The sequence below is a fragment of the Onychomys torridus genome, chromosome 7, assembly GCF_903995425.1.
Source record: "Onychomys torridus chromosome 7, mOncTor1.1, whole genome shotgun sequence".
NCBI classification, from domain to species: Eukaryota; Metazoa; Chordata; class Mammalia; order Rodentia; family Cricetidae; genus Onychomys; species Onychomys torridus.
In genome coordinates this window covers 85,007,140-85,030,233 of record NC_050449.1, presented here as the reverse complement: position 1 = coordinate 85,030,233, position 23,094 = coordinate 85,007,140, and the positions used below count along the sequence as shown (strand labels likewise).

The window sequence follows — 23,094 nt, the reverse complement described above, 5'->3', positions numbered from 1 at the left end:
CATGAGAAGCAACATGTAAAGACACCGGTAAGCCACAAACCATGTGGCAAAGTATAGACTAACAGAAATGGGTTAATTTAAGATAAAAGAAGTAGATAACAAGAAGCCTGCCACGGCCATACAGTTTGTAAGCAATATAAGTTTCTGTGTGTTTACTTGGTTGATTCTGAGCATCTATGGGCCCGGTGAGTGAGAGAGATTTGTCCTGACTGTGGGCCAGGCAGGAAAACTCTAACTACACTCTGTGAGGTGTTTTTTATGGCAGGACCAGGAAAGTTTCTAACTCTTACATTTATTTTCCCAAAGGGGGGAAAAAGTGAATATCTACTATAATCTATAAAAGCATCTATAAGCTAGTGAGCTAATAAACTATGATAACGTGAAAGACCAATCACATCACAGTGGAGTTATGTACATCCTAGTTTAATTCAAGGAGAGATGAGTGATTTCAATGAATGAAACCACCATGTTGCCTTTTACTCTAAATCAGTGTTCTGGCTTCACATATTCTGAGGACTCGTTCATCAGTTCATGAATATAATAACATTCATTTCTTATTTGCACTGGTTTCAAAAAACATGAAGTCCTAGACAAGAAAAAAATAATAAGTCAATTTTCAGCAATAAAAGTGAAGCTACTTTTCAAATTAAGAAAATTGAGGGAATTCGGGCATGGGAGGCAGTAGAGTTTTGAGTTTGAAGCCACACTGTTCTACATGGTGAGACCTTTTCTCAAAAGCTAAGACAAACAAGACACCAAAGTATAAACCAAGCTAAAGGGAGAAAAATCAATAACAAAGGCAAATGGGATATGTATAGTACAAATGAGATACTATACATTCATAAGAATGAAACATTTCATAAATAAAAAAATAGTATGGAAGATAGTATGTTAGTTACTAATGACTTACAGAGAAGAAAAATAAAGCATAGCATACTCTCACATGCGGAGTATAAAAATGTTCAACTCATCATTCTAAACAAAGAGAGTAGAATTGTAGCCTGAGGATGGATGTTGGGTTGGGGGAAATAAGAGTTGTATCAAAGGTTCTAAATGTTCATTAATGGATAATAAATCCTAGTGATCCACACACAGCACTGTGACTGGAGGTATATCACGTCATTACATATTCCAAAACTGCTAAAGAGTAGATTTTAAATGTTCACATTTAAATGCAAAATAAAGATAATCCTTGAGGTAACAGACACGTCACTTAGTGTGCTTGATCATCTTACAACCTATATTTCCATCAAGATGCCATGTGAAACCCCATACATGCATACACATAATATTTGTCTATTGAAGTAAGTAGAATGGTTGCAAGATTGAAGCTTTAATTAAGGAATTCGTTATCACATCTCAAATTTGCAAAGAATAACATGCTAGATTCTAGTGATTCCTAATCTGGTTTTATAATCACTAACATCTATGTTTGGCTAAACTGTTATTTCATTTCCTAGATCTCTATGACTTTACTCTTATTTTTGAAGAGCAAATATTAAAATAATCTCACCTGGGTGTGGAAGCTCATACCTGAAATTCTAGCACTTTGGAGATTCAGGAGAGAGGATTGCCATGATACAGAAGCCAGTTTAGACTACATAGGGACACTGGGTCTCAAGAAAAAAAAAATGAACTAAAAGCAAATATGAAATACCTCATGTCTTAGTTAGGGTTTCTACTGCTGTGATAAAACATCATGATCTAAAACAACTTGGGGAAAAAAGGTGTTATTTCAGCTTAAAGTTTCATATCATATTCCATCACTGAGGAAAGTCAGGACAGGAACTCAAATACACCAGGGACACATTAGCAATACCTAATGCAGAGTCCAGGAAAGAATACTACTTACTGCCTTGCTTATTATGGCTTAGTCTGCCCTTTTATAGAACCCATACCACCATCTCAGGGATGGCACTGTCCCCTGTGTTCTGGGCTCTCCCACATCAATCATCAATCAAGAAAAATGGGCTATAGGCTTGGTCAGAGGCAAATCTGATGAGAGTATTTTCTCAGTTGAGTTTCCCTCTTCCAAGATGACTCTAGCCTGTGTCGGGTTGACATAAAATTAACCAGCATCCCATGATATGCTCCTTCAGAGATATATGGACATCATTAAGTTTATTCATAACCACAATACCATTGTTGCATAAAAACAATAGTTTATTTTAGCATTATATGGCAAGTGTTCACATTTCTCTGCATGCTCCTTGAAGGTTTGACTAATTTGATAAAAATGATCTGCCCTGTAACCTTCAACTTTGATGATATGGGAGAATTTTCTGAATACTCAACAAACCTCTGGTTCTGAGCTTGGAACTTAGTATGGGAACTGAAAAAATCTCAGGGCCACTGCTTTATCCCAAATATTTCCTGTAACATGCTAGTTAGATCTAGAGATTTGACTGAATGTGTATGATTGGATGATTACACTTCATTTTATTAGATGAGTTAATCAAATGATATGTTTAGATAAAAATCTTTGTTTCCACAACTTTTATTACATATAAGTATCAGTTCTTTGAAGTCTCAATTTAACTTTTTATTTTGAGTCAGAACCTCTCAACATACGAGCTTTGTATCTTTGACTTGAATGACAGCATGGAACTTTGGACAGAAAATGTGTCCCCTGTGAATTCAAACTGTAAGAAAGACGTGAGATCATCTCAGAGATAGGTCTATACATCACCTCTTCTATAAAACCTGGGAAGTAAAAATGTATTCCTCCCTTGTATGGTTTTCTTTTTCCTATTTTTTAGAATCTCATACATATATACAATGAAATATGATCATACCCACTTCCCATCTCCCTAACTAAGAAGGCAATCTTTAAGTATGCAGTTTTCCATGTTATCTCCACATGGTTCTGGGGAGTCCATCTGAAATAATAATCACAAGGAACAGACTTACTATGAGGAAGCAAGCACCAAGCATCACAGCCTTTATCTTTACATCAAGGTCTATTGGGAACTGGATCCCAAAAGTGTCCACATCTGTCAGTAACTCCTTCAGAAAACCAGACCAACGCTTGGAAATCCTGCCAATCACAATTTTTTCATCAAGAGATTTGATCTGAATTGGAAACAAAAGTCAATGAACAAAAGGAGAAACTTAAAAAGTTCTAGAAAACTAGTAATAAAACTACTTTCAGGGTTTAAATAAGAGGAAACAAACACTCCATTCAAATTATGCTCTCATGTAACTAAACGTTGGAAGAGTTGCTACATAAAATAGGAATTTGGGGCATTATATATGAAAAGTTCTCAGTGTTTCCCGTGTTTTCACTTGTTTCCTGAAAGTAAATTGAATGCCAGCTTAAGTTTTGTTAATATTTCTGTAAATAGAAATAACTTTACACATACCTAGATACTTTCTCATATAGATCTACTTTTACACATACCAGTATATAAAATCTTTATAGGATGTATGAAATGCCCTCACACATGCTCAGAAATGTATACACACATGCTTTGTTAAGATCTCTTGTAGTGTTTCTGTATTACCTGTGTTTTCTCAAAACTGCCCATGTCTGTGATGAGATTTTTAGGTCATTGAAGGCAAGGTTTCACATATAGATAACTGGATTCTAGGAGAGGAATGAAAACCTGCATGGTTACCAAGTGCAGTAAGCAATGGGACAGAGTGAACATGGAGACAGCCATTCGTGAGCATGGAGAGAGGGTTCTAAAGGTTTATTAGAAAATGCTAGCACACTGGGGCAGTGGTAGTGCATGCCTTTAATCCCAGCACTCGGGAGACAGAGCCAGGCAGATCTCTGTGAGTTCGGAGGCCAGCCTAGTCTACAGAGCAAGAAAAAAAAAAAGAAAGAAAGAAAGAAAGAAAGAAAGAAAGAAAGAAAGAAAGAAAGAAAGAAAAGAAAGTGGTAGCCCTCATCAGCTTTAGAGTATTTTCGCCCCTTCTGTGGAAATGTAGGCCTATTTTATTTTTTTTTTTTTAGGTTTTCTGACTTTTGAAGAGAATCAGGGAGTCAAAATGACAAAAATTCTCTCAGCTTTAAAAATTGCACCAGGAAGTAAATGAAGAAACATGCTTTTCAATGTACTAATTCAACAGGGAGGTCCCAGTGAAGCGTGATTGGACAGTAGGCGCTATCCCTGCACTAACTTTTTTCCTCTAAAAACGATTCACCTCTTTTTTATTTTATGTATGTGGGTGTTTTGCTTGCATGTAGGTCTATGCAGCATATGCGTGCAGTGCCTGAGGAGCACTGTATCCTTACACTATGAGTCCAGACAAACCTTTCTTCCTTCAGATTGCTTCTTGAAATGGTCAGGTATTAGCCATAGCAATGAGAAAAGTAGCCAATACAGAAATTGTGCATATTGTTAAGATGGCTGTATTTTTTTCTTTTCAACACCATCAGCACTGATCTTTCATTGGACCAGAAAACGTTTCTCTGACCATGGTATTTCTCTTTTGAAATATTTGAACAAAGGGCTCCCTTTAATACAACTGTAGCTCATTGCAAAATATGTTCTATTTATAAGGAAAGGAAATCCAATAACTATGATCACATGTGTTACCTTAAAATCAATGTTTCCTCCAAGGCTGCATACAACACATGGACCGACAATTTTGAGAACATCCTGCTTCTTCTCATTTTGAACTGTAAACTTTGGAACACATGGGTGCCAGGTCTGAACAACATAACCTATCGTCACACCAGGAGGAGCTTGGACTTCCATCTACAAATGAAAAAGAACATTGGTAAATGTGTTTGTCATCATATTGTCTATTTGTGACTTCATTTACTAACAATGACACACAGTGCTCCTATCTACAACACCCCTTAATTGGATCAATGCTATTCCTTCTCTTAATTCATGGAGGATGCAACCCCACTAAAGAAAGATGAATTAACTTGCATCAGATTCCTCAGCTAATACAGAAAAGAGATGGATTGAAGGCTTGCCAGGTGGCATGCTTCATTAATATCTCCATTTATTAGAACTGTCAAAATTATTAAACTTTTTTCTTAAATTTGTTTATTAACTGTAGCTTATCTGTGTGGACAGAACTCTGACCACTGGTGAATTTTCAACTATGAATCCTGACATTTTATAAGGAAAGGAAGCTGAGCACTAGACTCATGGCCCTGCTATTTCTTTACTAGGAGGCCATCACGATGCATTATTGTGCTCATCTGTAAATGATCATTTTTGATGACCAGGCCTCATGACCATGTTATACTGGTTCTCAATTATAGCACTGTCCTCATCAAACACATTTTTCTCAGATACTGCTATGCATGTGAAATTATATCTAGTCTAAATGGCATGGAAAACAAAGGAATTCTTTATAAATAAAGCTTGTTTCTCAAAATACAATATGTATAGTATTAAACTTCAAATAACTTTTTTCTTGTTGTCTCTGAGCACAAGTTAAGGATATTATTTACATAATCACTGGGAGATTCAGACAGACATGGTTCTGGGCTAATGAAATCCCTATGAAGTCTCCATGCCATGGTATCTACTCTGAAAGGCACATTTGCAACGAGTAGATGCATATCAGGCAATATGAAACAGACAACTGAACTTTAGCTGAGGACATCTCCACCTGGGGAATGTTTACTACAGAGGACATAACTTGCTGTGTATATTAAAAGAGAAGAAATGAAAAAGACAGAAGATCATTTTTTTCTGTTTGTCCCTCAGTGGAGTGTTCAAATCATCAGATAATCACAAGATGAATACATCTACCCTTCTCCCAACTCTTCTGTGAATTCACTCTATTTCTAGAAAAAAATTCCAGGACATCCTCAGACATGCAGCTCCATTAGTTTGCTCCATGCCTGTCATGATCATTTCTGACAAGAGATTTGGCCAAAATGTCTTCCCTTGAACATCACAAGCTATTGCTTGAGCTGTAACTCAGCTACTGAGGGCACAGGTTTAGACATTTATCTTCCTTCCTATAGCTGAAGGAAGACCAAAATATTGATCATGGATCATTTTTTAAAATATCAATAACATGACAAAAAATTCTTGCAAACTGTGTTGGTAAGTATTCACAGACCTTCTGGAGGCAGCAGGGACAGAAACAAGAGCTACATCTTAGTGGTCGCTTCAAAAGTATAACTTCATGACCTGAGTTATCAAGAATCCTCATAGAGAAAGACCTGCAGTCCCCACAGCAATTACGTGTGCAGAAATTGGACTCTTCGACTGCATAGTAAACTTTCTGACCAAGCTTGTCCTTGATTTTGTATTTGTTAACAGTTTCAAAACCTAAAATGGCTAAAAGAAAAAAAAAGCAGGAAATCATTACCAACAGTGCATTAAAATCCTCAACCTATCTTAAGATCATGTAATATCTAGATAGTCTGGGTCTAGATGATATTCTAGATAACACAAGGAGAGAAAAATGGGAGGTATATATAGATAATCCAGTCTGAGAGAAGGAAAAACAAAAGAGATGGAAGAGAGGCTAGCAAACTAAGAAGAACTTGAGTACCACTGGAAAACATGGAAAACAAAACAGTCGTTTTTGATACCTCTATCGTCTAATTCACAGAGACTGCTGCACAGGACAGGCACAGTGGTGACAGATGTATGGGTAAATGTCCACTTCTCTAGCATCGTTTCCATGTATTACAGAGAAACTAAAGAGTAGCTGATGTTTTTTAAATGATGTGAACTAATATGATAAATCAGTTGAGTTTAGATTTTGTTTTATAAATCATATTTTTTGCATTATGATTAAGTGATGGGGAGACTTATTCTCCATGCACACATGAAAAATGAGAGAGATTGAAAACAGAAGGTTAATAATAACATTGCACTGAGCTCAGGGTCCCCTTGAGGATATAGGTAGGTACTGGACAAGGGGCAAATGTAAGAAAGGTGCATGGCAACTCAGCTCAGATTTCAGCTGTCATATCACAGTGCCATGTCATGATATCACAATGCCAAAGTCATCCCAAATGAACTATGCCTTACTAGTGTTCTCTTTAATGCTAAAAGCAGAAAGGTGTCAAATGTAGATTCTCAAATATTATGGGATGATGCTCTGCTAACTATGGGAACATTCTCTCATTTAGAGACAGAAAGAGTAATTAATAGTCTAATTTGCCCATAGAAAAATGTCCTGCAGGAATCCTAGCACTATGGACTCATTTTTGAGTCTTTGATGAGACTTGAAGAGGAATTAGATTCAGTCTCTTAAAAAATGGCATGGTATCAACACTTGCCACAAATATTTTTGCAAAGATTTTTGAAAACTACTTTGAAAATTAATATTTTTTTTTTGCTGAGAGAGCATCTATTATTTAAATAGTAGTTCAATTATGCAACTTGGCCTATACTTGTTTTTCTATAAATTAAGATCAACAGGCTTATCCTGCTTCTAGTTACTCCCAGTTGCTTGAAAAATTAAAACCAACAAAATGAATCTATAGCAGGGATACAGATATAGTTCAGTGGTAGCATAACTGCTTAGTATGCACAAGGCCCTAGGTTTGAGTCCTAGTAGTGCAAAAGAAAAAAACTATAGAGTTGTATCTGTAGCATATATTTACTTTTCTAAGATAAAAGTAGAAATGCAGGTTATAAACAAAGACGCTGAAAATGAGTCAAGAAATCATCTTTTTATATTATTTATAATATTAAAAATAATTCCATTTGAGAAAATAAGTAAAATTCATAGATGTGTTATTTTAAATCAACGACTGAAGAACTAGTGAATGTGGATTAATATCACACAGTGAGTATATTTGCTGAATAAATAATTTGAAAATTACATATCTAAAATTTAGAAATGGAAGGCTATATAAAATGCAAAATCTGACTTTGGGGCTTAAAATTCTCAGTAATACATTCTGTGGAATTGAATTATTTGTAAACATTTAATATACAAAATATTATAAAGAGATAGTTTTTATTTCCTGAGGAAGCTTGTTTTAGAAAAACTTAAGCCCAAAATATTTTAATATTTAATAACGTACATGAAAGGCAATTTAAATAAAATAAGACAACCTATGTATTTTAATAAAGTCCAGAAGTGTGCCACACAATGCATGTTCTCATTTTTTCCAATGAAAAGGAACTTTGTAGACAAGTGACTATGAATTTAAAAGATGTACTCTAGATTTCAGTTAAGTTTTTTTATCATGCTCTGGTAGATAGAAGGAGACACAGTAGTTCTTACATGTTTCTATGATCTCCCTCACCTTGGCAGTCATCATGATTTTTTAGTAGCTTCTTCAGTTCTTTCTTGCAACTGGAGACACTGGACCTATGAAGACATCTGTAGGCACCTGGCCCATGCTCTGCACAGCATCTTCAACACAACAGGGCTCTGTGCTGAGCTAGAAAGTGCTAAGGAGCCCTATAAAACCTGGATTTCATGCTCCAGCAGGGCATTAATAGCGATTTTACAGAGCACCTCCATCCTAATTCCAAAAGACCATTCACTGGGTGACGTGAACCATTGACGAGGCTCTGTGCAAGCCTCACACTGGTCACAACTTGGCAGACAGCAGCTAAGGAACCAAGTAGGGTGGTAAAATGTGGGGGTGATTTATAGATATAGGAGCAAGGGTAAGTTTGGGGTGTTCTTTGTCAAACTTGTATTTGTATCATGCGGACAGTTGACGATCATAATATTTACCAAGAGATCTCTAATCTACAGAAATGAAAAATTTCTAGATACAACTACTTGTTTGAAGACTACGAGGAAAGACATTGTAAGCAATAAATCTTGTCATCCTGCGTCATCCAGAATGCTATATTTGTGGTGCTCAGTATGCCCTTACTTTCATTGTCTTTCTAGAAATATGATGAATGGAACAAAATACACACCTTCCACAACCTCAAACTGCTGATGAATCATAATGTGATCTACCTGTCATGGTGAAAAGAAAATGAAGAATTTCAGATGTTTTAGTCAACCAAACTTGGATTCATGTTTTTATTACTTATCAGCTGCCAACATTTATCAGTATCAAATTCTCATAATTGTTTATTTTTAATAAAACCATATTTAACAACTCTTTCATTAAAATATATCTATTGAATTAATTTACTATTAATGTGGGAAATTCAAAACAGTGAGTCCCAGGCCAGACAGTGGCATCAAGTAGCACCCTTTGTCAAAAAATATGTTTACTGTCTCTAACTTTTGTTTTTGCTTTTGCTTTTCGAGACAGGGTTTCTCTGTGTAGTTTTGCACCTTTCCTGGAACTCACTTTGTAGACCAGGCTGGCCTCGAACTCACAGAGATTCGCCTGGCTCTGCCTTCTGAGTGCTGGGATTAAAGGCGTGCCTTGCCTACTGTCTCTAACTTTTATGAACCACAGTGATTGCCTATCCATAAGTAAAATTTGAAGCATGGTCTTGTTTATGAACACTTTATCCATTTGAACTTACCTGAATTAAATATTCCAATCCAGGTGGTAACTCAGAGGAGGTGTGGGAATCCATGGGTCACAGCAGGTCCACCTGGCTGGTGAGATTCTGGCTGACTTTGGATAATAAAGAAGCTGGACCTTCATCTGCATAGATGGGTGGTAGGACTGGGCAGCCAGCCTGAGGTCCTGAGTCACCAGGATGTCCAGAAGTTCCCGAAACAGGGGCGAGCCAAATAGGTTGTTACTGAACAGAAAAAAGGAATGACCAGTCCTTTTGGAATTACCCTAACTATGTATAAGTTGGCATTTCTGACTCTAGTATCTATGAACTTTAAAGTGTGATTAGTATTTCTTAAAGCTATTTCAACAAAATATGTGGAATTTCCATGTCTTCTGCTATTTTTGAGGATTCTGGCTATGAATAAAGTCAGCAGACAGCTTTTCCTTCAGCTCTGTAGCTATTTCCCCCAAATTGAAACATTCCCATCTGGAGGAAAAAGGAGAAATCTTAAGTTCCAGGAAATAAACAAATTTCACTGATCAGAGAAAGCTGAAGTGTACAACAGTCACAAGGCCCCTCCCTTAGGCTCAGTTATTAAAGCTGCTGTGGAGAGAATCTCTTACCATTTGCTCTGTCTGCAAGTTTTTCTGAGAGCTGTGGGGATGCACCATTTGTGAGTTATCACTCAACCATGCTGCCATTGCCTAAGAGACATCTACGCTCCTATATGTAACCTTTCACCCACACTCCTGTAGAGATCCTCAAATTGGACTTTGGTGGAGTCGTTACTTTGGTATGTTAATGGTACCCTGTCTTGAGTGAGAAGACATCTGTTCATGCCTCCCTGGAAAAAGTTAACACAACACTCTTACCACTCAACCTTGAATGTAAAATATGTGAGATAAAATTATGAATGACTGGAGTTATTTATATGAAGATTTTGGCATGAGTTCATGGAAAAGGGTGCTAATGAGAAAACCAAAGCAAAAGACGTAAGCTACTATTTCTAGGACCAAAGCATCCTGCAAAAAAAGATTAACTTGGAAATCTAGCAATGACTTTTATTATATGTATAGAACAGGGGAAGGTTTTCCACTGTGGGAATATTTGTCAAGGTCTGGAGTCATTTCTCTATTTTCTACAACTCATGAGAAGGGTGGCACTGAATTGTCATGAGTAGAAGCCAGGAATGCCACCTCCCAAATGCCCAGAGTGACTCACTTGAAAATAAAGAATTCTCTATTCCAAATATTAAAGTTCAAAATGCAGTAATATATATGACTGCAATTAAGTTTCACAGGCTTATTTTTATAGTTCATAGAGGAGCAGTTTTTAGGCTCCATAATGTAATGTCACTGACGGCTGCAGGAAGCCCAGTACTCAGAATAGGCAGTGCATTTAAGTCAACACAGATGAGGAAATCCATGTGGCATTAAAAGTAGGACTTAGCTAAAAGAAAATATATAATCGCCTCATAAACATAGCTTTTATAGTCAATTCCTTCTAAATAAATGAACATTGACAGATGATTGATGATGTGATTATATTTGTTGCACAGTGAAGAGAAACAATTACCAAGAAGATAATTTGCACTTAAGTAGCCTACAATTAACTTCCAGGAGAAAGAAAATGTTTCCAAAATGAAGTTTTCAGATGTTAGGGACCAAGATTTCAGGAACCAAACATGAACCATGGAAAGTACTAGCTAAGCCAGAGAACAAGTCATAAGCCCACGGCCCTTCCCCAGAGTAGTAACACCTGTTTACTAACCGGAGGCTCCCAAAGATAAGAACATTCCACAGTCAGGTGCCATGGCAACCGAATGTAAAGAGCATTCCATGGTCAGGTAGCCTAGCAACAGAACAAATGGCCCCTGACCAGTAACCTCAGCCGACTTCCTGCAGTTGCAGGACCTGCATGTCTCCCACGTTCTGCACCCCTTCCATGTCCCTTCCCCTTCCCTCCTTCCTGCCCCTTCCCCTCTTATGCTATACAAGTCATGCAGCGAAAAATAAAGATTGGTGGCTTGATCAGAATACTGTCTTGCTGTCATCTCTCTTGTCTCTCATTCGCTCCCACAGTTGGGTCGCCCCCGTTGAAACCCCGCTGGCCGGGGCATTCAGACACCAGGAAGCTGTTTTAGATAGCTATAGCTTAGATGGAGGTGGAAACTCCAGAAAGGGAGAAGCTTTGTGAGATGCTGGAGAAAGGAGGAGAAGAACAAGAGAAACCCCTGATTTGGGCTGTGAATTTGGCAGGCTTCCCCAGCGAGATATCCAAAGAATAGACAGCTCTCCAGTAGCACAACAGGACACAGTTTACCCCCCAGAAGCCCTTTGTAAGGAGTTTTCACATTTTTTTAAGTTTGCTTGGCAGGCAAGGGGGGACTCTGGAGAGAAGGGTGACTTCATGACACCATTTATAACTCATCAATGCTGAGCATTCAAATTCCCATTGTGCAAAAAAATATTGAAACGATAGCCTTGAAAAAACATAACAGATATACATGAGAAGGGACAAGTTAACAATTTGATACTATAGGGAGGAAAGGAAACCAGAACCAAACAACAGAGAAAAACACTGTTCTAAAGCACAGTTGAGAGAGTTCTGGAGAAGACCTCATATGAGCTCTAGAACTCTATGGTCACATTTTCCATGTAGTCTAGACTTGGGAGTCAATCATCATCCATGTGCCATTTATTGGAAGCTGTTGGCCAGCCCATGATGGTGACACCTCTTTTAAGGAACCTTTGGAGAGTAGATCCAATGGGAGGAAACTCAAGAAGGAGCACCATGAACCTAAAACCCCAACTGGCAGCCAAGCCAAAAACTACAGCCTTCACAATCCACACATCTAAAGGAAGCTGTTGACTCAGTTCTCAACATTAGTATTGGACTCCTGGGATGCATGGACTAGCAGGATAGCAAGAATGGAACTCCACTGTGATTGTGTCTGTACTTCAACTGAAGCAGCCAATTTGAGAAGGTCTGACATGGCTGCACATCCAGATCTGTCTAATTAAATACCTGCCTCAAGTTCTCATAATGTTTACCTGTTCTGTTCTCAGGGCCCATTCCCTTCTGCAAAGAAATCCCCAGAAGAAAACTGAATGGATTCTAAACAGTGTTCACTTGCATGCTTGCTTACTTTCTTCCTACTTTTTAAACCTTAAACCTTAAGCTACAGGTTAATGAGTAAGAGTAACTTCTGGCAAAAAAAAACCTATAGGATAAATTTTCAGTTCTCACCACACACACATACACACACACACACACACATACACAAACCACTTTCCTATATTTTACATAATTATAACAATTATACATATATAGAGAGAGAGAAAATAAAAATGCATGAGGCTGTACATGGTTGAAGCATATGTTATACATGGAAGAAATGGTCATTATAAAACTTGTCACTGTGTACAATGGCTCTATGTCAATGAATGGAAACTAATAAAAATGATATAAATTCTGGTGCTAATTGACCTTTAGGTTGCTTCTCAGAGAAAATGAGAATACAGAGCTGAGGAAGATACATATACCAGTAATGACCACATGATAGAATGCTGTAACACTATAGTTACTTCCTCCTTGTTTTGTTAGGGGTTTGTGTGCGTATGCTTTCTTTTCTCTCTTAACCTCTTAGCTTGTAACTTATGATGCACTTATTATATATCATAGTGTTGGAGCATTTTCTTGGATGCCATAGTACTTAGGTTATCACATATCAAGTAGATAAGAATCGATGAAGGAATTTACACACTTGTAGGAAAGGATGAGTGCTTTTCCAGTTTTACTTGGGTAGCTGCTTTATCACTGTTTTAGTTGGCTTTCTGTTGTTGTTATAAACAACATGATCATAAGCAACTTGGGGAAGAGTCTATTTGCCTTAAGTGTCCTGATGCCAGCCCATTGTTGATGGAAGACAGAGGGAAAATTCAAGCAGGAAGCAAGGAAGAAAGCTGTTTACTGACTTTTTTTTGAAATTTTTATGGTTGTGTTTTGGTTTTGTTTGTTCTTTTTTCTGGCTTGCTCAGATACATTTCTTATATAGCCTAGGCCTACCTGCAATGGATGACACCATCCAGAGTGGCTTAGAACTCCTTCATCAATTAGCAATTTGTAAATGTCCCCTCAAACATTCCCATAGGCCAGTTCCATGGAAGCAGTTCCCGATAGAGGCTTTCTCCACAGGTAACTCTATTGTGTCAAGTTGACACAAACTTTCTAGCACAGTTGTCCCCTTGTAAACTTGACACACAAATGCATCACTGATCAACTGTGGGTTTTTTGTTTGTTTGTTTGTTTGTTTGTCCTCAAGATCTAATGTTAATATCACAATACAAAGCCCAGTCCTCTGGGACTCATTCAAGATCTTATGGGCTCTAAAGGTAGGCCCACCACTCCTACTCTCAAGTCTGCAGCACACAGCTTGCCTTGTAGGCTCAAGTTCACACCATTCCACACCTGCCTCTGTCTTTGGTGCATGTTCTACAGTTTCCAATACGCTAGTGTCTCCACTGCAGCTGAGAATGTATCTTTACTAATGACTTCTCAGCCTCCAACAGTGCCAAGCCTCAGCTTTTCTTTTTTTCTTTTCTTTTCTTTTCTTTTTTTTTTTTCTTCAAGACAGGGTTTCTCTGTGTAGCTTTGCACCTTTCCTGGAACTCACTTCGTAGCCCAGGCTGGCCTTGAACTCACAGAGATCTGCCTGGCTCCACCTCCCAAGTGCTGGATTAAAGGCGTGCGCTACCACCACCCAGCAAGCCTCAGCATTTCTTCATGACCCCTTCACACCTTTCAAAACAAGACCATGTGGGAGACTCTTACACATTATCAGATTCAACTTCCAGCTTGAAATGCATCCTTGGGACCCTCCATGAACCACAGAGTCTGTGTACTGACCTTGAAGAAATACTTCCCAGAGGATTTCACCTTAGTAATGTTGGTCTCTTATTAATCACAGTTGATTTTTTAGCCCCAGATAATCAGCATCAATTGTCCCAGTAAAGCAAAGATTTCACTACAGTTATTCTGGTCACTTTTTAATCATAGTCAATTAGATACTAGCTTACCAGAAACTACAGATTCTTATTTCAAATTATCACATGACCTTCAGCTCACATAGTCTTTGAGGGATTCTAAATATTTCCTCTGAAACTTCCTAATCCAGGCTTCTACCATCTGTAGTGATCTAAGCTCGGAATTCCCAAGGGCTTTTCCAGACTAAAGCTCTAGAATTCTCTACTTTTTTTCCCCCATAAAACATACCAAAGCATAAAAGCCTGGTCAGATTCATCACATCAATATGCTGTTCTCTAGTAACATTGCCCATCATAGTTTACTTTTTCTGAGGCTGTGATAAACAACATGACCAAGAAAAACGTGTGGAAGAAAGGGGTTGTTTGTTCTACACGTCCTGATCACAGACCATCATTGAGGGAAGTCAAGACCATCACTGAAGCAAAACTCTGGTAGAGGCAGGAAACATGGAGGAAAACTGCTTCCTGGCTTACTGTACCTGGCCTTCTCTGCTACCTTTCTCATACATTCCAGGCATACCTGCACAGGTGTGTTACCAACCCACAGTGGTTCAAGTCCTCCCAGTTCTACCAGTCAATCAATCAATAATAAATGCTGGACACACATACCCACAGGCCAGTCTAGGAGAGACAATTCTTTTCATTAAAGTCCTATTTTCAGGTGACCCTAGCTTGTGTCATGGTGAGAAAACTAACCTTACATTTTTTTTTTAAGTAAGTACAGTTAAAAGTTGATGTATGACTCATGGTGGTCAACTTTATGTGTTAACTTAATAATGGCCACACCGGGGCTGGAGAGATGGCTCAGTGGTGAAGAGCACCGACTGCTCTTCCAGAGGTCCTGAATTCAATTCCCAGCACCACATGGTGGCTCACAACCACTTGTAATGAGATCTGATGCCCTCTTCTGGCCTGCAGGCAGAATACTGTATACATAATAAATAAATACATACATACATACATACATACATACATACATACATACATACATAAATCTTAAAAAAAAATAATGACCACAGCATACTCAAACCAGACTTTAGTCTGGATATGTCTAGAAAATATTTCAAACTGAGATGAGCATTTGAATCTGTGGACTGAGTAACTAGGTTTTCCCTACCCTATGTAGTAGGCTTTCTCTACTCTTTTGAGACAGTGAATAGTAGAGAAGAGAAATCTCTGCTGTTTTTCTTGGGTTAGAAAATGAGTGTTCTGCTCATAATGTTCCTGATTCTGGGGCCTGTAGATCCAAAATGGACTCTGTTTCACTGGTTCTTCTGATTCTTGGATTGATTTACACAGTGGACTGCTTTTGATTTCCACTTTGGAATTAACTTTGACTCTTAAACTTTGTGTAAAAACAATTATAACTTTATATTCTTTTTAAAATTATATTTACTTATTTTTAATGTAGTATGGATGCATATATGGGTACTTGGGTGTACACACATGTGTGCATGTGTGAACATGTGCACATACCAAGGGGCATATGTGAATTTCAGAGGAGAGCTTTTGATAATCTCTCTCTTCAGCATATGTGCCCTAGGGACCAAACCATCTCACCAGCCCAGCCTCATATCTCTAGCTACATATTTCCCACTGTTCTTTCCTCTAGAGAACTCTGACTAATTTAATGGATCTATTCCAAGACATAGCATCACATAGTTGGAGAAATGATTGGACTGTGTTATAGTTGAATTAATTAAACAATTAGACAAATTTAATTGCATCCCCATTCTTATATTTTTTAAAATGCCAAAAAGACACAGAAGCATCTATACTTTACTAAAAAAATAACAAATATATGCTATATAATTTGCCATAAGAGTGATACACAGAATTTCACATCACAATTTGATCAGCATATGCACTCTTCTATCATCTGAAGTGCTAGGAGAGAGAACCATCACACCCAATATAGATTTAACATTCACGGAGACACATTTGTTGAAATCATTCCATCAGAAACCACAAATCCCCTTTGTGGCTGATCCATTTAATCCCCGTGTCCCTTTTCCACAAGGAGGAAGAAGAAACTGACAAAGTTGACCTCCTAATTCATATTAAGGCAGGAGTTTGAAAGACTGGAAAATTATGGGGATTTGAGAATACAAAGGAGATGTTCAGAAACACTCTTGATACAGTATCATAACTAGAAGGAACTTAGAGAAGAAAGTGTTTATTCTGGCTTAGAGTTCCAGTGGTGATACAGTCTGTCCTGGAAGGAAGGCAGGAGCAAGAGGCCAATCTGATGGTGATTGGCACACAGGAAACAGAGCAAAAGAGAACAGTCATGTGCAGCCAGGCTATAAAATTGCAAAGCCCACCCCAGCAATGTACTTCCTCCAGCCATGCTCTGCCTCCTAAAGATTCCAGAACCTTCCCAAACAGTCCCACCGGCTAGGTACCAAGTGTTGAAACACATCAACCTGTGAAAGAGATTTCACATTCAAATCGTAACACAAGGTTAATATTTACACACACATAACATATAATGTATGTGTGGATTATGCATGCACATATGCAAATTCTATAGGACTGTGTCAAGTGACAGAAAATTTAAAAGCCAAAGCAAGTGCAAGCAGTTTAACTAGCAATATTGTATTTTCATATTCCAAATTTTGTTTTTACAAATGCTTAGAAAGAAAGTTTTGTTTCTCGGAGTAAAATTTATGTGGACAGAAGAGTAAACTGAAATCCAAGACTTTCAGTCCTACCCACAAACGATAGTCCTGGCACATGCTCAGCTGAAGCCAGAGGATTATTGTGTCTCCAACACAAACAGTAAATCAAATACCTTAAAGAGAAACATTAATAAACTTTGGGTCTAACATAATCATTGAATACCTTAAAGGGAGGTATCAATTTGGGAAAGTGGGTGAGTTGAGAGGTTTATTTTCACTCCGAGTGCGTGCATCACCCTCATTCACTTGGTGAGAGAGCTGTTCAGTATCAAGTAACTTTCTTGTTCTAGCCTTTGCTTGTTCTACATCAGGGAGAGAAGGAGCAACTGAGACTAGTGAGAAAGCGCAGTGGGTCAGAGAGGCCTTTCCTGACTCCGTAGTAAGCTGGTGAGAGAGTTACAGGCTGTGAAGAACAGCTCTTTATCTAATGTCTTTGGTTTGCTTGCTAGTTTTGTAAATATTTAGCCAACTAACCCACGATCTACTGTTGTACTCACAGTTGGGTAAGAACTCTATATGAAGCTGGTTGTGGCTAGTTCTTCCCATATCTGTGTTGTTTCCTTGAACCTGTGATAGGGATTTGTTTTGTTTTTGCAGGCAGACTATCTTACAAGCTACCCCTCATTTCTAGTCCACTCCATCACAGCACTTCTGACGTGCATTTTTCAGTTCAGTGTGCTGTGTTCTCCAGGGCATGGTTGTCTACAGGTTTTCTTTTTACTCTGCCCTTGAACATGGGCCCTAGATTCCTATGTCTTTTTTTTTTTTTAAAGCTAGGGACCAAACTCAATCTTAGGGTAAATATTCAAGGAGGAAGCCTATAAAACACCTTGAGCTCCTCCATTTATCTGCCTCTTACTTGTTTCTGGCATCCTTAAAGAGCTCCTGGGTGATTACCTCTATTACATTGAGCAAATACCTACTCCATATCTCCAGGGTCTGGAAACTTTTCTATGTTTTTGAAGCTTCTATTCCATTTGTACTATACTGCTTATTATGCACGCATATGCATGCATGAACTAAGAAATATGCACAAATATATATTTTATAAGGATTGATTATAATTCCCACCAATTGGAAATACTTGACAGTTGTAGAGAGTTATACTTTATTACCTATGTTTGGGGTGAATATTACATATACAGAGGGAAGAGTTTCAATGAATCAACACAGTTGTGTTTAAAATATTTCAGACTTGGGGTAGGAAAGATGGCTTCTTGGTTAATAGTTCCTAATGCTCTTGAAGAAGACCCACATGCAATTCCTAGCGCCTGCGGAAGGCCTGTGACTATGGATCCAAGGGATTAAGCATCCTCTTCTGGTTTCTTCAGGAACCTTCACTCTCATACATGCATGTGTACGTACACACAGGTGCACACACACACACACACACACACACACACACACACACACACACACACACACACAGGAGATATTTTAAATGCCACTGTTTTTATAAATGTAAATATGATTCCTGACCACTAGATGGCTCAGTGTAAATTTTAACTCTCCATTTTGTACAGGATTGAACTGGTTCTACCATTCTACCTCAGATTCTTTCACTGTGATCTCATTTCTTTAGCACTGATAATGAAGTATAAAGATATTAGAATGAAGATAGAGTGCTTAGTGTATTTCCTGAACCAGCAGAAGTACTTGGTGACTGTCATCACTGGCATAATTATTGCAGAAAGATGTGCTTAAGGTTTCGTTCTTTTCTTACATCCTTACTATTTTTCACCCATGCATGTTTTGAAATGAGGTATTTGCTCTACATTAAATCAGATCTTTTCCCCATGGAAAAATTAAATTATATTGTAACACGAATCTTAAAATGGTCTTTTAATTAAAAAACCTGTGAGCCTGTTATTGGGGTAAATGCTGAAAGATCAGACAGACAAAGGAACAATCCATTGCCCTGTCTCATCTTGCCAACTCCATGAATCCTCTGAAACCCTCTGAGTTCCCATCTGAAAAGCTCCAGCTGAAAAAGCCTCTAGTTGAAAGGGGCATTTCTTCCAAAAAGCCTTTTGTTCCTGTCTCTTCACACCTTATATACCTTTCTCAGCCCAGCCATTACCTTCTGGGGTTAAAAGCATGTGTGATTCCCAGTACTGGGATTAAAGGTGTGTGCCACCACTGCCTGGCTCTGTTTTCTCTCCTAGACTAAGTCAATCTCATGTAATCCAGGGTGGCTTTGAACTCACAGAGATCCAGACTTCTGAGTGCTAGGATTAAAGGTGTGTGCCACCACTGCCTGGCATCTATATTTAATCTAGTGGCTGGCTCTGTCCAATGATCTGCCATAGCTTCCCAAGAGAACTAGCTTCTTCCTGTCTAACCTGAGCCTTTATTGCCTGCTGTTCTGCCTTCTCATTGGCTCTTAGCCTAGCCACCTCACTTCCTCGTCACTGTCTGTACAGATCTCTAGGGCTCTATGGTTGATATTGGGATTGAAGGCGTGTGTCACCGCACTTGGCTGTGTCCTTGACCACACAGAGACTCTGCCTGCCATGTGATCGGATTAAGGGCACGTGCTACCACCACCTGACTTCTGTTTTCGGATGGCTATCTATGTCCTCTAATCTCCAGGCAAGCTTCATTTATTAACATACAAATAAAATATCATCATACTTCAGCACACATAAAATATCACCACAGGGTACACAATATATCACCATATAGCATCTTAAGGAATGTGCTTATACCTTTAGAAAGATGCACAAAGGGCATTTACTACTTGGAAATTCTGCAGCATCGATTTGAATGACGCTACCTCCAATCTTTCTTTTGGGTAAAATCATAGGAATTAGATTTTGCAATGCTTATGTCATTGCATTTGCCATAAATGTAAAGAGGTCATGCCTGAGATCTGCTTAATCTTCCTTGATGTTAGGATTATGTTTAAACATTGCCTCTGCCTTCTGATTTTCTGTCCTCAGTGGATTCATTAACTCCTCCCATGGTGTGATGGGTCCTACAATTGTGCAAATAACTGGAATCTAAAAATCAGAAGCAATGTTTATTAAAAAAAAAAAAAAAAAAAAAAAAAAAAAAAAAAAAAAAAACAAAAAAAAAAAAACACCGTGGGAAAAAATTCTAACTAGTCAGGGCTACAGAGAATAATTTGACTCTGTAGCCCCGAGGAAAAGCTACAAGCTCCTTTTTACAGACAAAGGTTATACAGAGGGAAGAAAGTACACTTTGGAATTTATGGCATTTTGGGCATCTTGATGTCTTGACTTGAGCTAGCACTCTCCAGGCTCTTCTGAGATGGAGAGGGACCCAGGACTTACTACTTCTGATTAGAAGGTGTTAGTTTAAAATGTTTACATAGTCGTGGGATCATTCAAATTGCTTTTACCCTGCACTGGTGAATGCAGGGTAAAGGGTCAAAGTGGCTACCAGTCCTAATATACTCAGAATACATATACAGACTAAAAGCATCCAATTTTTTTCATATTCCTAGGCCCTTCAGTGGAGAGCACATATGAGCACTCTCTCCTTTCTCTTATCTATTAGCTTATTTTTATTTTGTACTTTGTCATATGGTATAGAATTCAGTGGTTGTAAATGCACTGATATTAATTAAGTCAGAAGAATCAAGCTTAGACATTTTCAAATTGCCCTTGTTTTTTAGCCCATATTTACACAGATCCTAATAGGTGCAGCCAGGCTAGTCATTTCCTGATCTAGTCACTATTACTCAGAATCAGATGGGAGTAATAAATTATATTACTCAGCATTAAATAATTCCTATTTCTGTGGGGTTTATTTCATTTATACCCAGGGAATAGATGTAAATAAATTACCAAACATAATTTTTTCTGAGATGAACAGTTGGCTTTCAGTGGGAAAATAACTTTTATGTTTTTTCATAATCAAGAACTATGAAATGATTCAGGAAACAATTTTAAAAGACCACTGGTCTAATGCTTGGAAATAACAGTAAACTGGTGCTTGAAAAAACACACTAGCATGGATGAAGAACAATGTGTTTACATTGGCTATCTATAGGTTACCATTTTAAACTTTGGGATGACTCATCCCTAACAGGCTTGACCCAGCTGGCCCAAACCAGTGAAAAAGATATTTTCTGAGAGCCAATCTGGGTCTGCCTAAGAGCCTAGCAACAGCAGCTGAGACATGATCTGGAGATGACCAATGAGAGGCAGCCATGTCACACCAGCAGATGCATGTTCATCAGACCTTCCCCCAGGGTGGGGTGGAGCGTGTACAAGGCTTGCCTCTTCTGAATAAACTGAGCTTGTTTCCACATTCTCCCAGAGTCTGTGTCGTTGACTCTGTGCCTACTTGGCCCCGCCCCAGAGGGAATAACAGCACAGGATTCTGCCACAGGTGACCTTTAAAAACTGTAAGTTAAACTTTTGGTCCTTTTTTTGATTAAATGTTAGGAATTTAACTTTTGAAATTTGCTTAACTTTTGAATATTTTGGAAAAATTTAAGAAACTTCTATCTTATTTTCCACAATGACTATACAAAATTACATCCACACATAAGAACGTTCAAGGTTTCCCCTCTGTGTACATCCTCATCACACCTACCATCTTCAGCCTTCTGCATAAGAACTCCTTTTGCCCTGGTATGGTAACATTTCACTGTGGTTTTGATTGGTGTTCTCTGGCTGAATATTGGGAGTGAGGCTAGCCCAATAGAATTAGATGGGAGGGATTTTTATCTCTCTCAGATTTCTGCTTAAGAACTTCTGTTATTTTTTAAGAGACACTAACATATGATCACATTTCATTATAAACATGTACAAAATTCTCAAGAATAACCTTTATTTCGAAAGGTTTAGGAAATTTGCCTTGTAACCATCTGTCCTTAGTTCTTCCTTGCCAAGGAAATGGTTCAACCTACTATTGCTACAGGTCTATTTAGATGTTTATGTCCTCTTTGTTTGATTTTTATAGGTCAAATATATCCAGAATTTTATCCATCTCTTCTAGATTTTCCAATTTGTCAGCACACAGGTATTTGTAACAATACCTAATAGTTGATCTTTTTTATTTGTGTGGTATTAGTTTCAATGTCTACATTTTCATGTTTAATTTTATTAATTTGAAACTTTTTTTCCACTTATTTTAGTATCTCTTCCAGTTCCTCCCAGCTCCATTTTTCTAGGTCCTCCCCTTTTCTGTCTTCCATTAGAAAACAAACAGGTTTCTAAGGGATAACAATAGAATAAAATAGGGTAAAACAAAAACCAATGCATGGGAATAGGACGAAACAAACATACAGAAGGAAAAGAGCCCAAGAAAAGGCACAGGAAACAGTCACTCAGGAATCCCATAAAAGCGCTAAACCAGAAGCCATAATATATAAAAATGACTTATAGGGTAAAACAAAGAGATGAGCATATATGTACATATAATATATAATAAAGTAGCATATAAAATAAAATAAAACACAAAAAAAGAATGTTTTTAAAAATAGCCCTGACACAATATTATGGGACAAGATAAGACACCACTGGGATTGTTTTTGTTGGCCATCCACTGCTGGGCATGCAACCAACCCTTAAGAGTAGTTTGTTTCCCTAGTGAGACTCAGTTGTGGAAAACTAGATTTTCACTTGCAAGTAGCTTTCAATTGGCCATAGCTTCTGGGTTAGTGATAGGGTATGTATCCATTCTGAGACTTTCTCTTCTTTTGTCTTATGAGTCTGGCTAAAGTTTTGCCAATTGTGTTTGTTTTTACAAAAGCCTAGTTTTTAAATTCATATTTTATTTTTAGTGTCTATTTCTTGTGTTTTTGCTTTTATCTGTTATTTCTTTCCTGTTACTTACTTGGGATTTGATTTATTCTTTGTTATCTAGTTCTTTGAAATGCATTCATTTTGTTCTTTATCTGGAATCTATTTTTGAAACAGGAAGTTACAACAATAAACCTCCCTCAGTAGGAAGTTGCTGTATCCTGTAAGTTTTGAAATGTATTTTCATTTGTTTGGAGAACTTTTAAACATTAAATTTTTA

At 37.9% G+C, this 23,094-nt stretch overlaps 1 pseudogene; it reads right to left on the bottom strand.

The window, feature by feature from the left end:
• Window positions 1-547: 547 nt before the first annotated feature.
• Window positions 548-23,094, bottom strand: part of LOC118587633 — a 28,176-nt pseudogene continuing 5,629 nt past the window's right edge.